Below are 16,596 nucleotides of genomic sequence, written 5' to 3' on the forward strand. Positions count from 1 at the left end.
GCATCCTGGGAAAGATGTGATCCTGGCTGATTGTGCACAATTACCCAAGGCAGCCAGAATCCTGTCAACAGTTCCTGAACAGGGGCCTTATTTGCATACTGCAGAAGTGAAGGATTCTGGCTGGTTGTGCACAATTTCTCATTTTGCCTCTTTTCCGGGTGGTCTCCCTAGGCTAAGAGAGCACTGCAGCGGTGGTGGCAGGAACCCCTTGCCCATTATGCTCTGGTTTCTCTTCAGAACGTATAAATCTTTCGCCTTTTACTAAAGATTTCCGTGGAGAGGAGCAACACTGAGTTTTGTAGCAATTTTTGCATGCTCCAGTTTTGCTGGGGCTTCCTTATTCTGGTGAAAAAAGAGAGCGTGCTGTTTCTGAATGTGTTAACTGATCCTGAATGGGGGTCCTCATTTGCATGTTGCAGAAGCAAAGCATCCTGGGAAAGATGTGATCCTGGCTGATTGTGCACAATTACCCAAGGCAGCCAGAATCCTGTCAACAGTTCCTGAACAGGGGCCTTATTTGCATACTGCAGAAGTGAAGGATTCTGGCTGGTTGTGCACAATTTCTCATTTTGCCTCTTTTCCGGGTGGTCTCCCTAGGCTAAGAGAGCACTGCAGCGGTGGTGGCAGGAGCTGAGGAACCCCTTGCCCATTATGCTCTGGTTTGTCTTCAGAACGTATAAATCTTTCGCCTTTTACTAAAGATTTCCGTGGAGAGGAGCAACACTGAGTTTTGTAGCAATTTTTGCATGCTCCAGTTTTGCTGGGGCTTCCTTATTCTGGTGAAAAAAGAGAGAGTGCTGTTTCCGAATGTGTTAACTGATCCTGAATGGGGGTCCTCATTTGCATGTTGCAGAAGCAAAGCATCCTGGGAAAGATGTGATCCTGGCTGATTGTGCACAATTACCCAAGGCAGCCAGAATCCTGTCAACAGTTCCTGAACAGGGGCCTTATTTGCATACTGCAGAAGTGAAGGATTCTGGCTGGTTGTGCACAATTTCTCATTTTGCCTCTTTTCCGGGTGGTCTCCCTAGGCTAAGAGAGCACTGCAGCGGTGGTGGCAGGAGCTGAGGAACCCCTTGCCCATTATGCTCTGGTTTCTCTTCAGAACGTATAAATCTTTCGCCTTTTACTAAAGATTTCCGTGGAGAGGAGCAACACTGAGTTTTGTAGCAATTTTTGAATGCTCCAGTTTTGCTGGGGCTTCCTTATTCTGGTGAAAAAAGAGAGTGCTGTTTCCGAATGTGTTAACTGATCCTGAATGGGGGTCCTCATTTGCATGTTGCAGAAGCAAAGCTTCCTGGGAAAGATGTGATCCTGGCTGATTGTGCACAATTACCCAAGGCAGCCAGAATCCTGTCAACAGTTCCTGAACAGGGGCCTTATTTGCATACTGCAGAAGTGAAGGATTCTGGCTGGTTGTGCACAAGTTCTCATTTTGCCTCTTTTCCGGGTGGTCTCCCTAGGCTAAGAGAGCACTGCAGCGGTGGTGGCAGGAGCTGAGGAACCCCTTGCCCATTATGCTCTGGTTTCTCTTCAGAACGTATAAATCTTTCGCCTTTTACTAAAGATTTCCGTGTAGAGGAGCAACACTGAGTTTTGTAGCAATTTTTGCATGCTCCAGTTTTGCTGGGGCTTCCTTATTCTGGTGAAAAAAGAGAGCGTGCTGTTTCCGAATGTGTTAACTGATCCTGAATGGGGGTCCTCATTTGCATGTTGCAGAAGCAAAGCATCCTGGGAAAGATGTGATCCTGGCTGATTGTGCACAATTACCCAAGGCAGCCAGAATCCTGTCAACAGTTCCTGAACAGGGGCCTTATTTGCATACTGCAGAAGTGAAGGATTCTGGCTGGTTGTGCACAATTTCTCATTTTGCCTCTTTTCCGGGTGGTCTCCCTAGGCTAAGAGAGCACTGCAGCGGTGGTGGCAGGAGCTGAGGAACCCCTTGCCCATTATGCTCTGGTTTCTCTTCAGAACGTATAAATCTTTCGCCTTTTACTAAAGATTTCCGTGGAGAGGAGCAACACTGAGTTTTGTAGCAATTTTTGCATGCTCCAGTTTTGCTGGGGCTTCCTTATTCTGGTGAAAAAAGAGAGAGTGCTGTTTCCGAATGTGTTAACTGATCCTGAATGGGGGTCCTCATTTGCATGTTGCAGAAGCAAAGCATCCTGGGAAAGATGTGATCCTGGCTGATTGTGCACAATTACCCAAGGCAGCCAGAATCCTGTCAACAGTTCCTGAACAGGGGCCTTATTTGCATACTGCAGAAGTGAAGGATTCTGGCTGGTTGTGCACAATTTCTCATTTTGCCTCTTTTCCGGGTGGTCTCCCTAGGCTAAGAGAGCACTGCAGCGGTGGTGGCAGGAGCTGAGGAACCCCTTGCCCATTATGCTCTGGTTTCTCTTCAGAACGTATAAATCTTTCGCCTTTTACTAAAGATTTCCGTGGAGAGGAGCAACACTGAGTTTTGTAGCAATTTTTGCATGCTCCAGTTTTGCTGGGGCTTCCTTATTCTGGTGAAAAAAGAGAGAGTGCTGTTTCCGAATGTGTTAACTGATCCTGAATGGGGGTCCTCATTTGCATGTTGCAGAAGCAAAGCATCCTGGGAAAGATGTGATCCTGGCTGATTGTGCACAATTACCCAAGGCAGCCAGAATCCTGTCAACAGTTCCTGAACAGGGGCCTTATTTGCATACTGCAGAAGTGAAGGATTCTGGCTGGTTGTGCACAATTTCTCATTTTGCCTCTTTTCCGGGTGGTCTCCCTAGGCTAAGAGAGCACTGCAGCGGTGGTGGCAGGAGCTGAGGAACCCCTTGCCCATTATGCTCTGGTTTCTCTTCAGAACGTATAAATCTTTCGCCTTTTATTAAAGATTTCCGTGGAGAGGAGCAACACTGAGTTTTGTAGCAATTTTTGAATGCTCCAGTTTTGCTGGGGCTTCCTTATTCTGGTGAAAAAAGAGAGTGCTGTTTCCGAATGTGTTAACTGATCCTGAATGGGGGTCCTCATTTGCATGTTGCAGAAGCAAAGCTTCCTGGGAAAGATGTGATCCTGGCTGATTGTGCACAATTACCCAAGGCAGCCAGAATCCTGTCAACAGTTCCTGAACAGGGGCCTTATTTGCATACTGCAGAAGTGAAGGATTCTGGCTGGTTGTGCACAAGTTCTCATTTTGCCTCTTTTCCGGGTGGTCTCCCTAGGCTAAGAGAGCACTGCAGCGGTGGTGGCAGGAGCTGAGGAACCCCTTGCCCATTATGCTCTGGTTTCTCTTCAGAATGTATAAATCTTTCGCCTTTTACTAAAGATTTCCGTGGAGAGGAGCAACACTGAGTTTTGTAGCAATTTTTGCATGCTCCAGTTTTGCTGGGGCTTCCTTATTCTGGTGAAAAAAGAGAGCGTGCTGTTTCCGAATGTGTTAACTGATCCTGAATGGGGGTCCTCATTTGCATGTTGCAGAAGCAAAGCATCCTGGGAAAGATGTGATCCTGGCTGATTGTGCACAATTACCCAAGGCAGCCAGAATCCTGTCAACAGTTCCTGAACAGGGGCCTTATTTGCATACTGCAGAAGTGAAGGATTCTGGCTGGTTGTGCACAATTTCTCATTTTGCCTCTTTTCCGGGTGGTCTCCCTAGGCTAAGAGAGCACTGCAGCGGTGGTGGCAGGAGCTGAGGAACCCCTTGCCCATTATGCTCTGGTTTCTCTTCAGAACGTATAAATCTTTCGCCTTTTACTAAAGATTTCCGTGGAGAGGAGCAACACTGAGTTTTGTAGCAATTTTTGCATGCTCCAGTTTTGCTGGGGCTTCCTTATTCTGGTGAAAAAAGAGAGAGTGCTGTTTCCGAATGTGTTAACTGATCCTGAATGGGGGTCCTCATTTGCATGTTGCAGAAGCAAAGCATCCTGGGAAAGATGTGATCCTGGCTGATTGTGCACAATTACCCAAGGCAGCCAGAATCCTGTCAACAGTTCCTGAACAGGGGCCTTATTTGCATACTGCAGAAGTGAAGGATTCTGGCTGGTTGTGCACAATTTCTCATTTTGCCTCTTTTCCGGATGGTCTCCCTAGGCTAAGAGAGCACTGCAGCGGTGGTGGCAGGAGCTGAGGAACCCCTTGCCCATTATGCTCTGGTTTCTCTTCAGAACGTATAAATCTTTCGCCTTTTACTAAAGATTTCCGTGGAGAGGAGCAACACTGAGTTTTGTAGCAATTTTTGCATGCTCCAGTTTTGCTGGGGCTTCCTTATTCTGGTGAAAAAAGAGAGAGTGCTGTTTCCGAATGTGTTAACTGATCCTGAATGGGGGTCCTCATTTGCATGTTGCAGAAGCAAAGCATCCTGGGAAAGATGTGATCCTGGCTGATTGTGCACAATTACCCAAGGCAGCCAGAATCCTGTCAACAGTTCCTGAACAGGGGCCTTATTTGCATACTGCAGAAGTGAAGGATTCTGGCTGGTTGTGCACAATTTCTCATTTTGCCTCTTTTCCGGGTGGTCTCCCTAGGCTAAGAGAGCACTGCAGCGGTGGTGGCAGGAACCCCTTGCCCATTATGCTCTGGTTTCTCTTCAGAACGTATAAATCTTTCGCCTTTTACTAAAGATTTCCGTGGAGAGGAGCAACACTGAGTTTTGTAGCAATTTTTGCATGCTCCAGTTTTGCTGGGGCTTCCTTATTCTGGTGAAAAAAGAGAGAGTGCTGTTTCCGAATGTGTTAACTGATCCTGAATGGGGGTCCTCATTTGCATGTTGCAGAAGCAAAGCATCCTGGGAAAGATGTGATCCTGGCTGATTGTGCACAATTACCCAAGGCAGCCAGAATCCTGTCAACAGTTCCTGAACAGGGGCCTTATTTGCATACTGCAGAAGTGAAGGATTCTGGCTGGTTGTGCACAATTTCTCATTTTGCCTCTTTTCCGGGTGGTCTCCCTAGGCTAAGAGAGCACTGCAGCGGTGGTGGCAGGAACCCCTTGCCCATTATGCTCTGGTTTCTCTTCAGAACGTATAAATCTTTCGCCTTTTACTAAAGATTTCCGTGGAGAGGAGCAACACTGAGTTTTGTAGCAATTTTTGCATGCTCCAGTTTTGCTGGGGCTTCCTTATTCTGGTGAAAAAAGAGAGCGTGCTGTTTCTGAATGTGTTAACTGATCCTGAATGGGGGTCCTCATTTGCATGTTGCAGAAGCAAAGCATCCTGGGAAAGATGTGATCCTGGCTGATTGTGCACAATTACCCAAGGCAGCCAGAATCCTGTCAACAGTTCCTGAACAGGGGCCTTATTTGCATACTGCAGAAGTGAAGGATTCTGGCTGGTTGTGCACAATTTCTCATTTTGCCTCTTTTCCGGGTGGTCTCCCTAGGCTAAGAGAGCACTGCAGCGGTGGTGGCAGGAGCTGAGGAACCCCTTGCCCATTATGCTCTGGTTTGTCTTCAGAACGTATAAATCTTTCGCCTTTTACTAAAGATTTCCGTGGAGAGGAGCAACACTGAGTTTTGTAGCAATTTTTGCATGCTCCAGTTTTGCTGGGGCTTCCTTATTCTGGTGAAAAAAGAGAGAGTGCTGTTTCCGAATGTGTTAACTGATCCTGAATGGGGGTCCTCATTTGCATGTTGCAGAAGCAAAGCATCCTGGGAAAGATGTGATCCTGGCTGATTGTGCACAATTACCCAAGGCAGCCAGAATCCTGTCAACAGTTCCTGAACAGGGGCCTTATTTGCATACTGCAGAAGTGAAGGATTCTGGCTGGTTGTGCACAATTTCTCATTTTGCCTCTTTTCCGGATGGTCTCCCTAGGCTAAGAGAGCACTGCAGCGGTGGTGGCAGGAGCTGAGGAACCCCTTGCCCATTATGCTCTGGTTTCTCTTCAGAACGTATAAATCTTTCGCCTTTTACTAAAGATTTCCGTGGAGAGGAGCAACACTGAGTTTTGTAGCAATTTTTGCATGCTCCAGTTTTGCTGGGGCTTCCTTATTCTGGTGAAAAAAGAGAGAGTGCTGTTTCCGAATGTGTTAACTGATCCTGAATGGGGGTCCTCATTTGCATGTTGCAGAAGCAAAGCATCCTGGGAAAGATGTGATCCTGGCTGATTGTGCACAATTACCCAAGGCAGCCAGAATCCTGTCAACAGTTCCTGAACAGGGGCCTTATTTGCATACTGCAGAAGTGAAGGATTCTGGCTGGTTGTGCACAATTTCTCATTTTGCCTCTTTTCCGGGTGGTCTCCCTAGGCTAAGAGAGCACTGCAGCGGTGGTGGAGCTGAGGAACCCCTTGCCCATTATGCTCTGGTTTCTCTTCAGAACGTATAAATCTTTCGCCTTTTACTAAAGATTTCCGTGGAGAGGAGCAACACTGAGTTTTGTAGCAATTTTTGCATGCTCCAGTTTTGCTGGGGCTTCCTTATTCTGGTGAAAAAAGAGAGCGTGCTGTTTCCGAATGTGTTAACTGATCCTGAATGGGGGTCCTCATTTGCATGTTGCAGAAGCAAAGCATCCTGGGAAAGATGTGATCCTGGCTGATTGTGCACAATTACCCAAGGCAGCCAGAATCCTGTCAACAGTTCCTGAACAGGGGCCTTATTTACATACTGCAGAAGTGAAGGATTCTGGCTGGTTGTGCACAATTTCTCATTTTGCCTCTTTTCCAGGTGGTCTCCCCAGGCTAAGAGAGCACTGCAGCGGTGGTGGCAGGAGCTGAGGAACCCCTTGCCCATTATGCTCTGGTTTCTCTTCAGAACGTATAAATCTTTCGCCTTTTACTAAAGATTTCCGTGGAGAGGAGCAACACTGAGTTTTGTAGCAATTTTTGCATGCTCCAGTTTTGCTGGGGCTTCCTTATTCTGGTGAAAAAAGAGAGAGTGCTGTTTCCGAATGTGTTAACTGATCCTGAATGGGGGTCCTCATTTGCATGTTGCAGAAGCAAAGCATCCTGGGAAAGATGTGATCCTGGCTGATTGTGCACAATTACCCAAGGCAGCCAGAATCCTGTCAACAGTTCCTGAACAGGGGCCTTATTTGCATACTGCAGAAGTGAAGGATTCTGGCTGGTTGTGCACAATTTCTCATTTTGCCTCTTTTCCGGGTGGTCTCCCTAGGCTAAGAGAGCACTGCAGCGGTGGTGGCAGGAACCCCTTGCCCATTATGCTCTGGTTTCTCTTCAGAACGTATAAATCTTTCGCCTTTTACTAAAGATTTCCGTGGAGAGGAGCAACACTGAGTTTTGTAGCAATTTTTGCATGCTCCAGTTTTGCTGGGGCTTCCTTATTCTGGTGAAAAAAGAGAGCGTGCTGTTTCTGAATGTGTTAACTGATCCTGAATGGGGGTCCTCATTTGCATGTTGCAGAAGCAAAGCATCCTGGGAAAGATGTGATCCTGGCTGATTGTGCACAATTACCCAAGGCAGCCAGAATCCTGTCAACAGTTCCTGAACAGGGGCCTTATTTGCATACTGCAGAAGTGAAGGATTCTGGCTGGTTGTGCACAATTTCTCATTTTGCCTCTTTTCCGGGTGGTCTCCCTAGGCTAAGAGAGCACTGCAGCGGTGGTGGCAGGAGCTGAGGAACCCCTTGCCCATTATGCTCTGGTTTGTCTTCAGAACGTATAAATCTTTCGCCTTTTACTAAAGATTTCCGTGGAGAGGAGCAACACTGAGTTTTGTAGCAATTTTTGCATGCTCCAGTTTTGCTGGGGCTTCCTTATTCTGGTGAAAAAAGAGAGAGTGCTGTTTCCGAATGTGTTAACTGATCCTGAATGGGGGTCCTCATTTGCATGTTGCAGAAGCAAAGCATCCTGGGAAAGATGTGATCCTGGCTGATTGTGCACAATTACCCAAGGCAGCCAGAATCCTGTCAACAGTTCCTGAACAGGGGCCTTATTTGCATACTGCAGAAGTGAAGGATTCTGGCTGGTTGTGCACAATTTCTCATTTTGCCTCTTTTCCGGGTGGTCTCCCTAGGCTAAGAGAGCACTGCAGCGGTGGTGGCAGGAGCTGAGGAACCCCTTGCCCATTATGCTCTGGTTTCTCTTCAGAACGTATAAATCTTTCGCCTTTTACTAAAGATTTCCGTGGAGAGGAGCAACACTGAGTTTTGTAGCAATTTTTGAATGCTCCAGTTTTGCTGGGGCTTCCTTATTCTGGTGAAAAAAGAGAGTGCTGTTTCCGAATGTGTTAACTGATCCTGAATGGGGGTCCTCATTTGCATGTTGCAGAAGCAAAGCTTCCTGGGAAAGATGTGATCCTGGCTGATTGTGCACAATTACCCAAGGCAGCCAGAATCCTGTCAACAGTTCCTGAACAGGGGCCTTATTTGCATACTGCAGAAGTGAAGGATTCTGGCTGGTTGTGCACAAGTTCTCATTTTGCCTCTTTTCCGGGTGGTCTCCCTAGGCTAAGAGAGCACTGCAGCGGTGGTGGCAGGAGCTGAGGAACCCCTTGCCCATTATGCTCTGGTTTCTCTTCAGAACGTATAAATCTTTCGCCTTTTACTAAAGATTTCCGTGTAGAGGAGCAACACTGAGTTTTGTAGCAATTTTTGCATGCTCCAGTTTTGCTGGGGCTTCCTTATTCTGGTGAAAAAAGAGAGCGTGCTGTTTCCGAATGTGTTAACTGATCCTGAATGGGGGTCCTCATTTGCATGTTGCAGAAGCAAAGCATCCTGGGAAAGATGTGATCCTGGCTGATTGTGCACAATTACCCAAGGCAGCCAGAATCCTGTCAACAGTTCCTGAACAGGGGCCTTATTTGCATACTGCAGAAGTGAAGGATTCTGGCTGGTTGTGCACAATTTCTCATTTTGCCTCTTTTCCGGGTGGTCTCCCTAGGCTAAGAGAGCACTGCAGCGGTGGTGGCAGGAGCTGAGGAACTCCTTGCCCATTATGCTCTGGTTTCTCTTCAGAACGTATAAATCTTTCGCCTTTTACTAAAGATTTCCGTGGAGAGGAGCAACACTGAGTTTTGTAGCAATTTTTGCATGCTCCAGTTTTGCTGGGGCTTCCTTATTCTGGTGAAAAAAGAGAGAGTGCTGTTTCCGAATGTGTTAACTGATCCTGAATGGGGGTCCTCATTTGCATGTTGCAGAAGCAAAGCATCCTGGGAAAGATGTGATCCTGGCTGATTGTGCACAATTACCCAAGGCAGCCAGAATCCTGTCAACAGTTCCTGAACAGGGGCCTTATTTGCATACTGCAGAAGTGAAGGATTCTGGCTGGTTGTGCACAATTTCTCATTTTGCCTCTTTTCCGGGTGGTCTCCCTAGGCTAAGAGAGCACTGCAGCGGTGGTGGCAGGAGCTGAGGAACCCCTTGCCCATTATGCTCTGGTTTCTCTTCAGAACGTATAAATCTTTCGCCTTTTACTAAAGATTTCCGTGGAGAGGAGCAACACTGAGTTTTGTAGCAATTTTTGCATGCTCCAGTTTTGCTGGGGCTTCCTTATTCTGGTGAAAAAAGAGAGAGTGCTGTTTCCGAATGTGTTAACTGATCCTGAATGGGGGTCCTCATTTGCATGTTGCAGAAGCAAAGCATCCTGGGAAAGATGTGATCCTGGCTGATTGTGCACAATTACCCAAGGCAGCCAGAATCCTGTCAACAGTTCCTGAACAGGGGCCTTATTTGCATACTGCAGAAGTGAAGGATTCTGGCTGGTTGTGCACAATTTCTCATTTTGCCTCTTTTCCGGGTGGTCTCCCTAGGCTAAGAGAGCACTGCAGCGGTGGTGGCAGGAGCTGAGGAACCCCTTGCCCATTATGCTCTGGTTTCTCTTCAGAACGTATAAATCTTTCGCCTTTTATTAAAGATTTCCGTGGAGAGGAGCAACACTGAGTTTTGTAGCAATTTTTGAATGCTCCAGTTTTGCTGGGGCTTCCTTATTCTGGTGAAAAAAGAGAGTGCTGTTTCCGAATGTGTTAACTGATCCTGAATGGGGGTCCTCATTTGCATGTTGCAGAAGCAAAGCTTCCTGGGAAAGATGTGATCCTGGCTGATTGTGCACAATTACCCAAGGCAGCCAGAATCCTGTCAACAGTTCCTGAACAGGGGCCTTATTTGCATACTGCAGAAGTGAAGGATTCTGGCTGGTTGTGCACAAGTTCTCATTTTGCCTCTTTTCCGGGTGGTCTCCCTAGGCTAAGAGAGCACTGCAGCGGTGGTGGCAGGAGCTGAGGAACCCCTTGCCCATTATGCTCTGGTTTCTCTTCAGAATGTATAAATCTTTCGCCTTTTACTAAAGATTTCCGTGGAGAGGAGCAACACTGAGTTTTGTAGCAATTTTTGCATGCTCCAGTTTTGCTGGGGCTTCCTTATTCTGGTGAAAAAAGAGAGCGTGCTGTTTCCGAATGTGTTAACTGATCCTGAATGGGGGTCCTCATTTGCATGTTGCAGAAGCAAAGCATCCTGGGAAAGATGTGATCCTGGCTGATTGTGCACAATTACCCAAGGCAGCCAGAATCCTGTCAACAGTTCCTGAACAGGGGCCTTATTTGCATACTGCAGAAGTGAAGGATTCTGGCTGGTTGTGCACAATTTCTCATTTTGCCTCTTTTCCGGGTGGTCTCCCTAGGCTAAGAGAGCACTGCAGCGGTGGTGGCAGGAGCTGAGGAACCCCTTGCCCATTATGCTCTGGTTTCTCTTCAGAACGTATAAATCTTTCGCCTTTTACTAAAGATTTCCGTGGAGAGGAGCAACACTGAGTTTTGTAGCAATTTTTGCATGCTCCAGTTTTGCTGGGGCTTCCTTATTCTGGTGAAAAAAGAGAGAGTGCTGTTTCCGAATGTGTTAACTGATCCTGAATGGGGGTCCTCATTTGCATGTTGCAGAAGCAAAGCATCCTGGGAAAGATGTGATCCTGGCTGATTGTGCACAATTACCCAAGGCAGCCAGAATCCTGTCAACAGTTCCTGAACAGGGGCCTTATTTGCATACTGCAGAAGTGAAGGATTCTGGCTGGTTGTGCACAATTTCTCATTTTGCCTCTTTTCCGGATGGTCTCCCTAGGCTAAGAGAGCACTGCAGCGGTGGTGGCAGGAGCTGAGGAACCCCTTGCCCATTATGCTCTGGTTTCTCTTCAGAACGTATAAATCTTTCGCCTTTTACTAAAGATTTCCGTGGAGAGGAGCAACACTGAGTTTTGTAGCAATTTTTGCATGCTCCAGTTTTGCTGGGGCTTCCTTATTCTGGTGAAAAAAGAGAGAGTGCTGTTTCCGAATGTGTTAACTGATCCTGAATGGGGGTCCTCATTTGCATGTTGCAGAAGCAAAGCATCCTGGGAAAGATGTGATCCTGGCTGATTGTGCACAATTACCCAAGGCAGCCAGAATCCTGTCAACAGTTCCTGAACAGGGGCCTTATTTGCATACTGCAGAAGTGAAGGATTCTGGCTGGTTGTGCACAATTTCTCATTTTGCCTCTTTTCCGGGTGGTCTCCCTAGGCTAAGAGAGCACTGCAGCGGTGGTGGCAGGAACCCCTTGCCCATTATGCTCTGGTTTCTCTTCAGAACGTATAAATCTTTCGCCTTTTACTAAAGATTTCCGTGGAGAGGAGCAACACTGAGTTTTGTAGCAATTTTTGCATGCTCCAGTTTTGCTGGGGCTTCCTTATTCTGGTGAAAAAAGAGAGAGTGCTGTTTCCGAATGTGTTAACTGATCCTGAATGGGGGTCCTCATTTGCATGTTGCAGAAGCAAAGCATCCTGGGAAAGATGTGATCCTGGCTGATTGTGCACAATTACCCAAGGCAGCCAGAATCCTGTCAACAGTTCCTGAACAGGGGCCTTATTTGCATACTGCAGAAGTGAAGGATTCTGGCTGGTTGTGCACAATTTCTCATTTTGCCTCTTTTCCGGGTGGTCTCCCTAGGCTAAGAGAGCACTGCAGCGGTGGTGGCAGGAACCCCTTGCCCATTATGCTCTGGTTTCTCTTCAGAACGTATAAATCTTTCGCCTTTTACTAAAGATTTCCGTGGAGAGGAGCAACACTGAGTTTTGTAGCAATTTTTGCATGCTCCAGTTTTGCTGGGGCTTCCTTATTCTGGTGAAAAAAGAGAGCGTGCTGTTTCTGAATGTGTTAACTGATCCTGAATGGGGGTCCTCATTTGCATGTTGCAGAAGCAAAGCATCCTGGGAAAGATGTGATCCTGGCTGATTGTGCACAATTACCCAAGGCAGCCAGAATCCTGTCAACAGTTCCTGAACAGGGGCCTTATTTGCATACTGCAGAAGTGAAGGATTCTGGCTGGTTGTGCACAATTTCTCATTTTGCCTCTTTTCCGGGTGGTCTCCCTAGGCTAAGAGAGCACTGCAGCGGTGGTGGCAGGAGCTGAGGAACCCCTTGCCCATTATGCTCTGGTTTGTCTTCAGAACGTATAAATCTTTCGCCTTTTACTAAAGATTTCCGTGGAGAGGAGCAACACTGAGTTTTGTAGCAATTTTTGCATGCTCCAGTTTTGCTGGGGCTTCCTTATTCTGGTGAAAAAAGAGAGAGTGCTGTTTCCGAATGTGTTAACTGATCCTGAATGGGGGTCCTCATTTGCATGTTGCAGAAGCAAAGCATCCTGGGAAAGATGTGATCCTGGCTGATTGTGCACAATTACCCAAGGCAGCCAGAATCCTGTCAACAGTTCCTGAACAGGGGCCTTATTTGCATACTGCAGAAGTGAAGGATTCTGGCTGGTTGTGCACAATTTCTCATTTTGCCTCTTTTCCGGGTGGTCTCCCCAGGCTAAGAGAGCACTGCAGCGGTGGTGGCAGGAGCTGAGGAACCCCTTGCCCATTATGCTCTGGTTTCTCTTCAGAACGTATAAATCTTTCGCCTTTTACTAAAGATTTCCGTGGAGAGGAGCAACACTGAGTTTTGTAGCAATTTTTGCATGCTCCAGTTTTGCTGGGGCTTCCTTATTCTGGTGAAAAAAGAGAGAGTGCTGTTTCCGAATGTGTTAACTGATCCTGAATGGGGGTCCTCATTTGCATGTTGCAGAAGCAAAGCATCCTGGGAAAGATGTGATCCTGGCTGATTGTGCACAATTACCCAAGGCAGCCAGAATCCTGTCAACAGTTCCTGAACAGGGGCCTTATTTGCATACTGCAGAAGTGAAGGATTCTGGCTGGTTGTGCACAATTTCTCATTTTGCCTCTTTTCCGGGTGGTCTCCCTAGGCTAAGAGAGCACTGCAGCGGTGGTGGCAGGAACCCCTTGCCCATTATGCTCTGGTTTCTCTTCAGAACGTATAAATCTTTCGCCTTTTACTAAAGATTTCCGTGGAGAGGAGCAACACTGAGTTTTGTAGCAATTTTTGCATGCTCCAGTTTTGCTGGGGCTTCCTTATTCTGGTGAAAAAAGAGAGCGTGCTGTTTCTGAATGTGTTAACTGATCCTGAATGGGGGTCCTCATTTGCATGTTGCAGAAGCAAAGCATCCTGGGAAAGATGTGATCCTGGCTGATTGTGCACAATTACCCAAGGCAGCCAGAATCCTGTCAACAGTTCCTGAACAGGGGCCTTATTTGCATACTGCAGAAGTGAAGGATTCTGGCTGGTTGTGCACAATTTCTCATTTTGCCTCTTTTCCGGGTGGTCTCCCTAGGCTAAGAGAGCACTGCAGCGGTGGTGGCAGGAGCTGAGGAACCCCTTGCCCATTATGCTCTGGTTTCTCTTCAGAATGTATAAATCTTTCGCCTTTTACTAAAGATTTCCGTGGAGAGGAGCAACACTGAGTTTTGTAGCAATTTTTGCATGCTCCAGTTTTGCTGGGGCTTCCTTATTCTGGTGAAAAAAGAGAGCGTGCTGTTTCCGAATGTGTTAACTGATCCTGAATGGGGGTCCTCATTTGCATGTTGCAGAAGCAAAGCATCCTGGGAAAGATGTGATCCTGGCTGATTGTGCACAATTACCCAAGGCAGCCAGAATCCTGTCAACAGTTCCTGAACAGGGGCCTTATTTGCATACTGCAGAAGTGAAGGATTCTGGCTGGTTGTGCACAATTTCTCATTTTGCCTCTTTTCCGGGTGGTCTCCCTAGGCTAAGAGAGCACTGCAGCGGTGGTGGCAGGAGCTGAGGAACCCCTTGCCCATTATGCTCTGGTTTCTCTTCAGAACGTATAAATCTTTCGCCTTTTACTAAAGATTTCCGTGGAGAGGAGCAACACTGAGTTTTGTAGCAATTTTTGCATGCTCCAGTTTTGCTGGGGCTTCCTTATTCTGGTGAAAAAAGAGAGAGTGCTGTTTCCGAATGTGTTAACTGATCCTGAATGGGGGTCCTCATTTGCATGTTGCAGAAGCAAAGCATCCTGGGAAAGATGTGATCCTGGCTGATTGTGCACAATTACCCAAGGCAGCCAGAATCCTGTCAACAGTTCCTGAACAGGGGCCTTATTTGCATACTGCAGAAGTGAAGGATTCTGGCTGGTTGTGCACAATTTCTCATTTTGCCTCTTTTCCGGATGGTCTCCCTAGGCTAAGAGAGCACTGCAGCGGTGGTGGCAGGAGCTGAGGAACCCCTTGCCCATTATGCTCTGGTTTCTCTTCAGAACGTATAAATCTTTCGCCTTTTACTAAAGATTTCCGTGGAGAGGAGCAACACTGAGTTTTGTAGCAATTTTTGCATGCTCCAGTTTTGCTGGGGCTTCCTTATTCTGGTGAAAAAAGAGAGAGTGCTGTTTCCGAATGTGTTAACTGATCCTGAATGGGGGTCCTCATTTGCATGTTGCAGAAGCAAAGCATCCTGGGAAAGATGTGATCCTGGCTGATTGTGCACAATTACCCAAGGCAGCCAGAATCCTGTCAACAGTTCCTGAACAGGGGCCTTATTTGCATACTGCAGAAGTGAAGGATTCTGGCTGGTTGTGCACAATTTCTCATTTTGCCTCTTTTCCGGGTGGTCTCCCTAGGCTAAGAGAGCACTGCAGCGGTGGTGGCAGGAACCCCTTGCCCATTATGCTCTGGTTTCTCTTCAGAACGTATAAATCTTTCGCCTTTTACTAAAGATTTCCGTGGAGAGGAGCAACACTGAGTTTTGTAGCAATTTTTGCATGCTCCAGTTTTGCTGGGGCTTCCTTATTCTGGTGAAAAAAGAGAGAGTGCTGTTTCCGAATGTGTTAACTGATCCTGAATGGGGGTCCTCATTTGCATGTTGCAGAAGCAAAGCATCCTGGGAAAGATGTGATCCTGGCTGATTGTGCACAATTACCCAAGGCAGCCAGAATCCTGTCAACAGTTCCTGAACAGGGGCCTTATTTGCATACTGCAGAAGTGAAGGATTCTGGCTGGTTGTGCACAATTTCTCATTTTGCCTCTTTTCCGGGTGGTCTCCCTAGGCTAAGAGAGCACTGCAGCGGTGGTGGCAGGAACCCCTTGCCCATTATGCTCTGGTTTCTCTTCAGAACGTATAAATCTTTCGCCTTTTACTAAAGATTTCCGTGGAGAGGAGCAACACTGAGTTTTGTAGCAATTTTTGCATGCTCCAGTTTTGCTGGGGCTTCCTTATTCTGGTGAAAAAAGAGAGCGTGCTGTTTCTGAATGTGTTAACTGATCCTGAATGGGGGTCCTCATTTGCATGTTGCAGAAGCAAAGCATCCTGGGAAAGATGTGATCCTGGCTGATTGTGCACAATTACCCAAGGCAGCCAGAATCCTGTCAACAGTTCCTGAACAGGGGCCTTATTTGCATACTGCAGAAGTGAAGGATTCTGGCTGGTTGTGCACAATTTCTCATTTTGCCTCTTTTCCGGGTGGTCTCCCTAGGCTAAGAGAGCACTGCAGCGGTGGTGGCAGGAGCTGAGGAACCCCTTGCCCATTATGCTCTGGTTTGTCTTCAGAACGTATAAATCTTTCGCCTTTTACTAAAGATTTCCGTGGAGAGGAGCAACACTGAGTTTTGTAGCAATTTTTGCATGCTCCAGTTTTGCTGGGGCTTCCTTATTCTGGTGAAAAAAGAGAGAGTGCTGTTTCCGAATGTGTTAACTGATCCTGAATGGGGGTCCTCATTTGCATGTTGCAGAAGCAAAGCATCCTGGGAAAGATGTGATCCTGGCTGATTGTGCACAATTACCCAAGGCAGCCAGAATCCTGTCAACAGTTCCTGAACAGGGGCCTTATTTGCATACTGCAGAAGTGAAGGATTCTGGCTGGTTGTGCACAATTTCTCATTTTGCCTCTTTTCCGGGTGGTCTCCCCAGGCTAAGAGAGCACTGCAGCGGTGGTGGCAGGAGCTGAGGAACCCCTTGCCCATTATGCTCTGGTTTCTCTTCAGAACGTATAAATCTTTCGCCTTTTACTAAAGATTTCCGTGGAGAGGAGCAACACTGAGTTTTGTAGCAATTTTTGCATGCTCCAGTTTTGCTGGGGCTTCCTTATTCTGGTGAAAAAAGAGAGAGTGCTGTTTCCGAATGTGTTAACTGATCCTGAATGGGGGTCCTCATTTGCATGTTGCAGAAGCAAAGCATCCTGGGAAAGATGTGATCCTGGCTGATTGTGCACAATTACCCAAGGCAGCCAGAATCCTGTCAACAGTTCCTGAACAGGGGCCTTATTTGCATACTGCAGAAGTGAAGGATTCTGGCTGGTTGTGCACAATTTCTCATTTTGCCTCTTTTCCGGGTGGTCTCCCTAGGCTAAGAGAGCACTGCA

General features: G+C 47.2%; 38 non-coding genes across 38 annotated transcripts; all 38 read left to right on the forward strand.

The window, feature by feature from the left end:
• The first annotated feature begins 217 nt into the window (after positions 1 to 217).
• Positions 218 to 334, forward strand: LOC136623145 (U5 spliceosomal RNA). Its single transcript, XR_010792311.1, has one exon. It is a non-coding gene; the product is annotated as a U5 spliceosomal RNA (small nuclear RNA).
• Positions 335 to 651: 317 nt separating this feature from the next.
• Positions 652 to 768, forward strand: LOC136622592 (U5 spliceosomal RNA). The gene has a single exon (XR_010791802.1). It is a non-coding gene; the product is annotated as a U5 spliceosomal RNA (small nuclear RNA).
• A 317-nt stretch (positions 769 to 1,085) lies between these two features.
• LOC136622283 (U5 spliceosomal RNA) lies at positions 1,086 to 1,202 on the forward strand. Its single transcript, XR_010791505.1, has one exon. It is a non-coding gene; the product is annotated as a U5 spliceosomal RNA (small nuclear RNA).
• Positions 1,203 to 1,517: 315 nt separating this feature from the next.
• On the forward strand, positions 1,518 to 1,634 carry LOC136622285 (U5 spliceosomal RNA). Its single transcript, XR_010791507.1, has one exon. It is a non-coding gene; the product is annotated as a U5 spliceosomal RNA (small nuclear RNA).
• Positions 1,635 to 1,951: 317 nt separating this feature from the next.
• On the forward strand, positions 1,952 to 2,068 carry LOC136623146 (U5 spliceosomal RNA). Its single transcript, XR_010792312.1, has one exon. It is a non-coding gene; the product is annotated as a U5 spliceosomal RNA (small nuclear RNA).
• A 317-nt stretch (positions 2,069 to 2,385) lies between these two features.
• Positions 2,386 to 2,502, forward strand: LOC136623147 (U5 spliceosomal RNA). Its single transcript, XR_010792313.1, has one exon. It is a non-coding gene; the product is annotated as a U5 spliceosomal RNA (small nuclear RNA).
• A 317-nt stretch (positions 2,503 to 2,819) lies between these two features.
• Positions 2,820 to 2,936, forward strand: LOC136622483 (U5 spliceosomal RNA). Its single transcript, XR_010791697.1, has one exon. It is a non-coding gene; the product is annotated as a U5 spliceosomal RNA (small nuclear RNA).
• A 315-nt stretch (positions 2,937 to 3,251) lies between these two features.
• Positions 3,252 to 3,368, forward strand: LOC136622334 (U5 spliceosomal RNA). Its single transcript, XR_010791554.1, has one exon. It is a non-coding gene; the product is annotated as a U5 spliceosomal RNA (small nuclear RNA).
• A 317-nt stretch (positions 3,369 to 3,685) lies between these two features.
• On the forward strand, positions 3,686 to 3,802 carry LOC136623149 (U5 spliceosomal RNA). Its single transcript, XR_010792315.1, has one exon. It is a non-coding gene; the product is annotated as a U5 spliceosomal RNA (small nuclear RNA).
• A 317-nt stretch (positions 3,803 to 4,119) lies between these two features.
• Positions 4,120 to 4,236, forward strand: LOC136623150 (U5 spliceosomal RNA). The gene has a single exon (XR_010792316.1). It is a non-coding gene; the product is annotated as a U5 spliceosomal RNA (small nuclear RNA).
• Positions 4,237 to 4,545: 309 nt separating this feature from the next.
• On the forward strand, positions 4,546 to 4,662 carry LOC136623151 (U5 spliceosomal RNA). The gene has a single exon (XR_010792317.1). It is a non-coding gene; the product is annotated as a U5 spliceosomal RNA (small nuclear RNA).
• Positions 4,663 to 4,971: 309 nt separating this feature from the next.
• On the forward strand, positions 4,972 to 5,088 carry LOC136623152 (U5 spliceosomal RNA). Its single transcript, XR_010792318.1, has one exon. It is a non-coding gene; the product is annotated as a U5 spliceosomal RNA (small nuclear RNA).
• Positions 5,089 to 5,405: 317 nt separating this feature from the next.
• Positions 5,406 to 5,522, forward strand: LOC136622595 (U5 spliceosomal RNA). Its single transcript, XR_010791803.1, has one exon. It is a non-coding gene; the product is annotated as a U5 spliceosomal RNA (small nuclear RNA).
• Positions 5,523 to 5,839: 317 nt separating this feature from the next.
• LOC136623153 (U5 spliceosomal RNA) lies at positions 5,840 to 5,956 on the forward strand. Its single transcript, XR_010792319.1, has one exon. It is a non-coding gene; the product is annotated as a U5 spliceosomal RNA (small nuclear RNA).
• A 313-nt stretch (positions 5,957 to 6,269) lies between these two features.
• On the forward strand, positions 6,270 to 6,386 carry LOC136622061 (U5 spliceosomal RNA). The gene has a single exon (XR_010791289.1). It is a non-coding gene; the product is annotated as a U5 spliceosomal RNA (small nuclear RNA).
• Positions 6,387 to 6,703: 317 nt separating this feature from the next.
• LOC136622062 (U5 spliceosomal RNA) lies at positions 6,704 to 6,820 on the forward strand. Its single transcript, XR_010791290.1, has one exon. It is a non-coding gene; the product is annotated as a U5 spliceosomal RNA (small nuclear RNA).
• A 309-nt stretch (positions 6,821 to 7,129) lies between these two features.
• On the forward strand, positions 7,130 to 7,246 carry LOC136622063 (U5 spliceosomal RNA). The gene has a single exon (XR_010791291.1). It is a non-coding gene; the product is annotated as a U5 spliceosomal RNA (small nuclear RNA).
• Positions 7,247 to 7,563: 317 nt separating this feature from the next.
• On the forward strand, positions 7,564 to 7,680 carry LOC136622596 (U5 spliceosomal RNA). The gene has a single exon (XR_010791804.1). It is a non-coding gene; the product is annotated as a U5 spliceosomal RNA (small nuclear RNA).
• A 317-nt stretch (positions 7,681 to 7,997) lies between these two features.
• On the forward strand, positions 7,998 to 8,114 carry LOC136622295 (U5 spliceosomal RNA). The gene has a single exon (XR_010791516.1). It is a non-coding gene; the product is annotated as a U5 spliceosomal RNA (small nuclear RNA).
• A 315-nt stretch (positions 8,115 to 8,429) lies between these two features.
• On the forward strand, positions 8,430 to 8,546 carry LOC136622286 (U5 spliceosomal RNA). The gene has a single exon (XR_010791508.1). It is a non-coding gene; the product is annotated as a U5 spliceosomal RNA (small nuclear RNA).
• A 317-nt stretch (positions 8,547 to 8,863) lies between these two features.
• LOC136622064 (U5 spliceosomal RNA) lies at positions 8,864 to 8,980 on the forward strand. The gene has a single exon (XR_010791292.1). It is a non-coding gene; the product is annotated as a U5 spliceosomal RNA (small nuclear RNA).
• A 317-nt stretch (positions 8,981 to 9,297) lies between these two features.
• On the forward strand, positions 9,298 to 9,414 carry LOC136622065 (U5 spliceosomal RNA). The gene has a single exon (XR_010791293.1). It is a non-coding gene; the product is annotated as a U5 spliceosomal RNA (small nuclear RNA).
• A 317-nt stretch (positions 9,415 to 9,731) lies between these two features.
• Positions 9,732 to 9,848, forward strand: LOC136622484 (U5 spliceosomal RNA). Its single transcript, XR_010791698.1, has one exon. It is a non-coding gene; the product is annotated as a U5 spliceosomal RNA (small nuclear RNA).
• A 315-nt stretch (positions 9,849 to 10,163) lies between these two features.
• Positions 10,164 to 10,280, forward strand: LOC136622335 (U5 spliceosomal RNA). Its single transcript, XR_010791555.1, has one exon. It is a non-coding gene; the product is annotated as a U5 spliceosomal RNA (small nuclear RNA).
• A 317-nt stretch (positions 10,281 to 10,597) lies between these two features.
• Positions 10,598 to 10,714, forward strand: LOC136622067 (U5 spliceosomal RNA). Its single transcript, XR_010791295.1, has one exon. It is a non-coding gene; the product is annotated as a U5 spliceosomal RNA (small nuclear RNA).
• Positions 10,715 to 11,031: 317 nt separating this feature from the next.
• Positions 11,032 to 11,148, forward strand: LOC136622068 (U5 spliceosomal RNA). Its single transcript, XR_010791296.1, has one exon. It is a non-coding gene; the product is annotated as a U5 spliceosomal RNA (small nuclear RNA).
• Positions 11,149 to 11,457: 309 nt separating this feature from the next.
• Positions 11,458 to 11,574, forward strand: LOC136622069 (U5 spliceosomal RNA). The gene has a single exon (XR_010791297.1). It is a non-coding gene; the product is annotated as a U5 spliceosomal RNA (small nuclear RNA).
• Positions 11,575 to 11,883: 309 nt separating this feature from the next.
• On the forward strand, positions 11,884 to 12,000 carry LOC136622070 (U5 spliceosomal RNA). The gene has a single exon (XR_010791298.1). It is a non-coding gene; the product is annotated as a U5 spliceosomal RNA (small nuclear RNA).
• Positions 12,001 to 12,317: 317 nt separating this feature from the next.
• On the forward strand, positions 12,318 to 12,434 carry LOC136622597 (U5 spliceosomal RNA). Its single transcript, XR_010791805.1, has one exon. It is a non-coding gene; the product is annotated as a U5 spliceosomal RNA (small nuclear RNA).
• A 317-nt stretch (positions 12,435 to 12,751) lies between these two features.
• On the forward strand, positions 12,752 to 12,868 carry LOC136622071 (U5 spliceosomal RNA). The gene has a single exon (XR_010791299.1). It is a non-coding gene; the product is annotated as a U5 spliceosomal RNA (small nuclear RNA).
• Positions 12,869 to 13,177: 309 nt separating this feature from the next.
• LOC136622072 (U5 spliceosomal RNA) lies at positions 13,178 to 13,294 on the forward strand. Its single transcript, XR_010791300.1, has one exon. It is a non-coding gene; the product is annotated as a U5 spliceosomal RNA (small nuclear RNA).
• Positions 13,295 to 13,611: 317 nt separating this feature from the next.
• Positions 13,612 to 13,728, forward strand: LOC136622336 (U5 spliceosomal RNA). The gene has a single exon (XR_010791556.1). It is a non-coding gene; the product is annotated as a U5 spliceosomal RNA (small nuclear RNA).
• Positions 13,729 to 14,045: 317 nt separating this feature from the next.
• LOC136622073 (U5 spliceosomal RNA) lies at positions 14,046 to 14,162 on the forward strand. Its single transcript, XR_010791301.1, has one exon. It is a non-coding gene; the product is annotated as a U5 spliceosomal RNA (small nuclear RNA).
• A 317-nt stretch (positions 14,163 to 14,479) lies between these two features.
• Positions 14,480 to 14,596, forward strand: LOC136622074 (U5 spliceosomal RNA). The gene has a single exon (XR_010791302.1). It is a non-coding gene; the product is annotated as a U5 spliceosomal RNA (small nuclear RNA).
• Positions 14,597 to 14,905: 309 nt separating this feature from the next.
• Positions 14,906 to 15,022, forward strand: LOC136622075 (U5 spliceosomal RNA). The gene has a single exon (XR_010791303.1). It is a non-coding gene; the product is annotated as a U5 spliceosomal RNA (small nuclear RNA).
• Positions 15,023 to 15,331: 309 nt separating this feature from the next.
• LOC136622076 (U5 spliceosomal RNA) lies at positions 15,332 to 15,448 on the forward strand. Its single transcript, XR_010791304.1, has one exon. It is a non-coding gene; the product is annotated as a U5 spliceosomal RNA (small nuclear RNA).
• A 317-nt stretch (positions 15,449 to 15,765) lies between these two features.
• On the forward strand, positions 15,766 to 15,882 carry LOC136622598 (U5 spliceosomal RNA). Its single transcript, XR_010791806.1, has one exon. It is a non-coding gene; the product is annotated as a U5 spliceosomal RNA (small nuclear RNA).
• A 317-nt stretch (positions 15,883 to 16,199) lies between these two features.
• On the forward strand, positions 16,200 to 16,316 carry LOC136622078 (U5 spliceosomal RNA). The gene has a single exon (XR_010791306.1). It is a non-coding gene; the product is annotated as a U5 spliceosomal RNA (small nuclear RNA).
• Positions 16,317 to 16,596: the final 280 nt, after the last annotated feature.

Source organism: Eleutherodactylus coqui, chromosome 3 (assembly GCF_035609145.1).
Source record: "Eleutherodactylus coqui strain aEleCoq1 chromosome 3, aEleCoq1.hap1, whole genome shotgun sequence".
NCBI classification, from domain to species: Eukaryota; Metazoa; Chordata; class Amphibia; order Anura; family Eleutherodactylidae; genus Eleutherodactylus; species Eleutherodactylus coqui.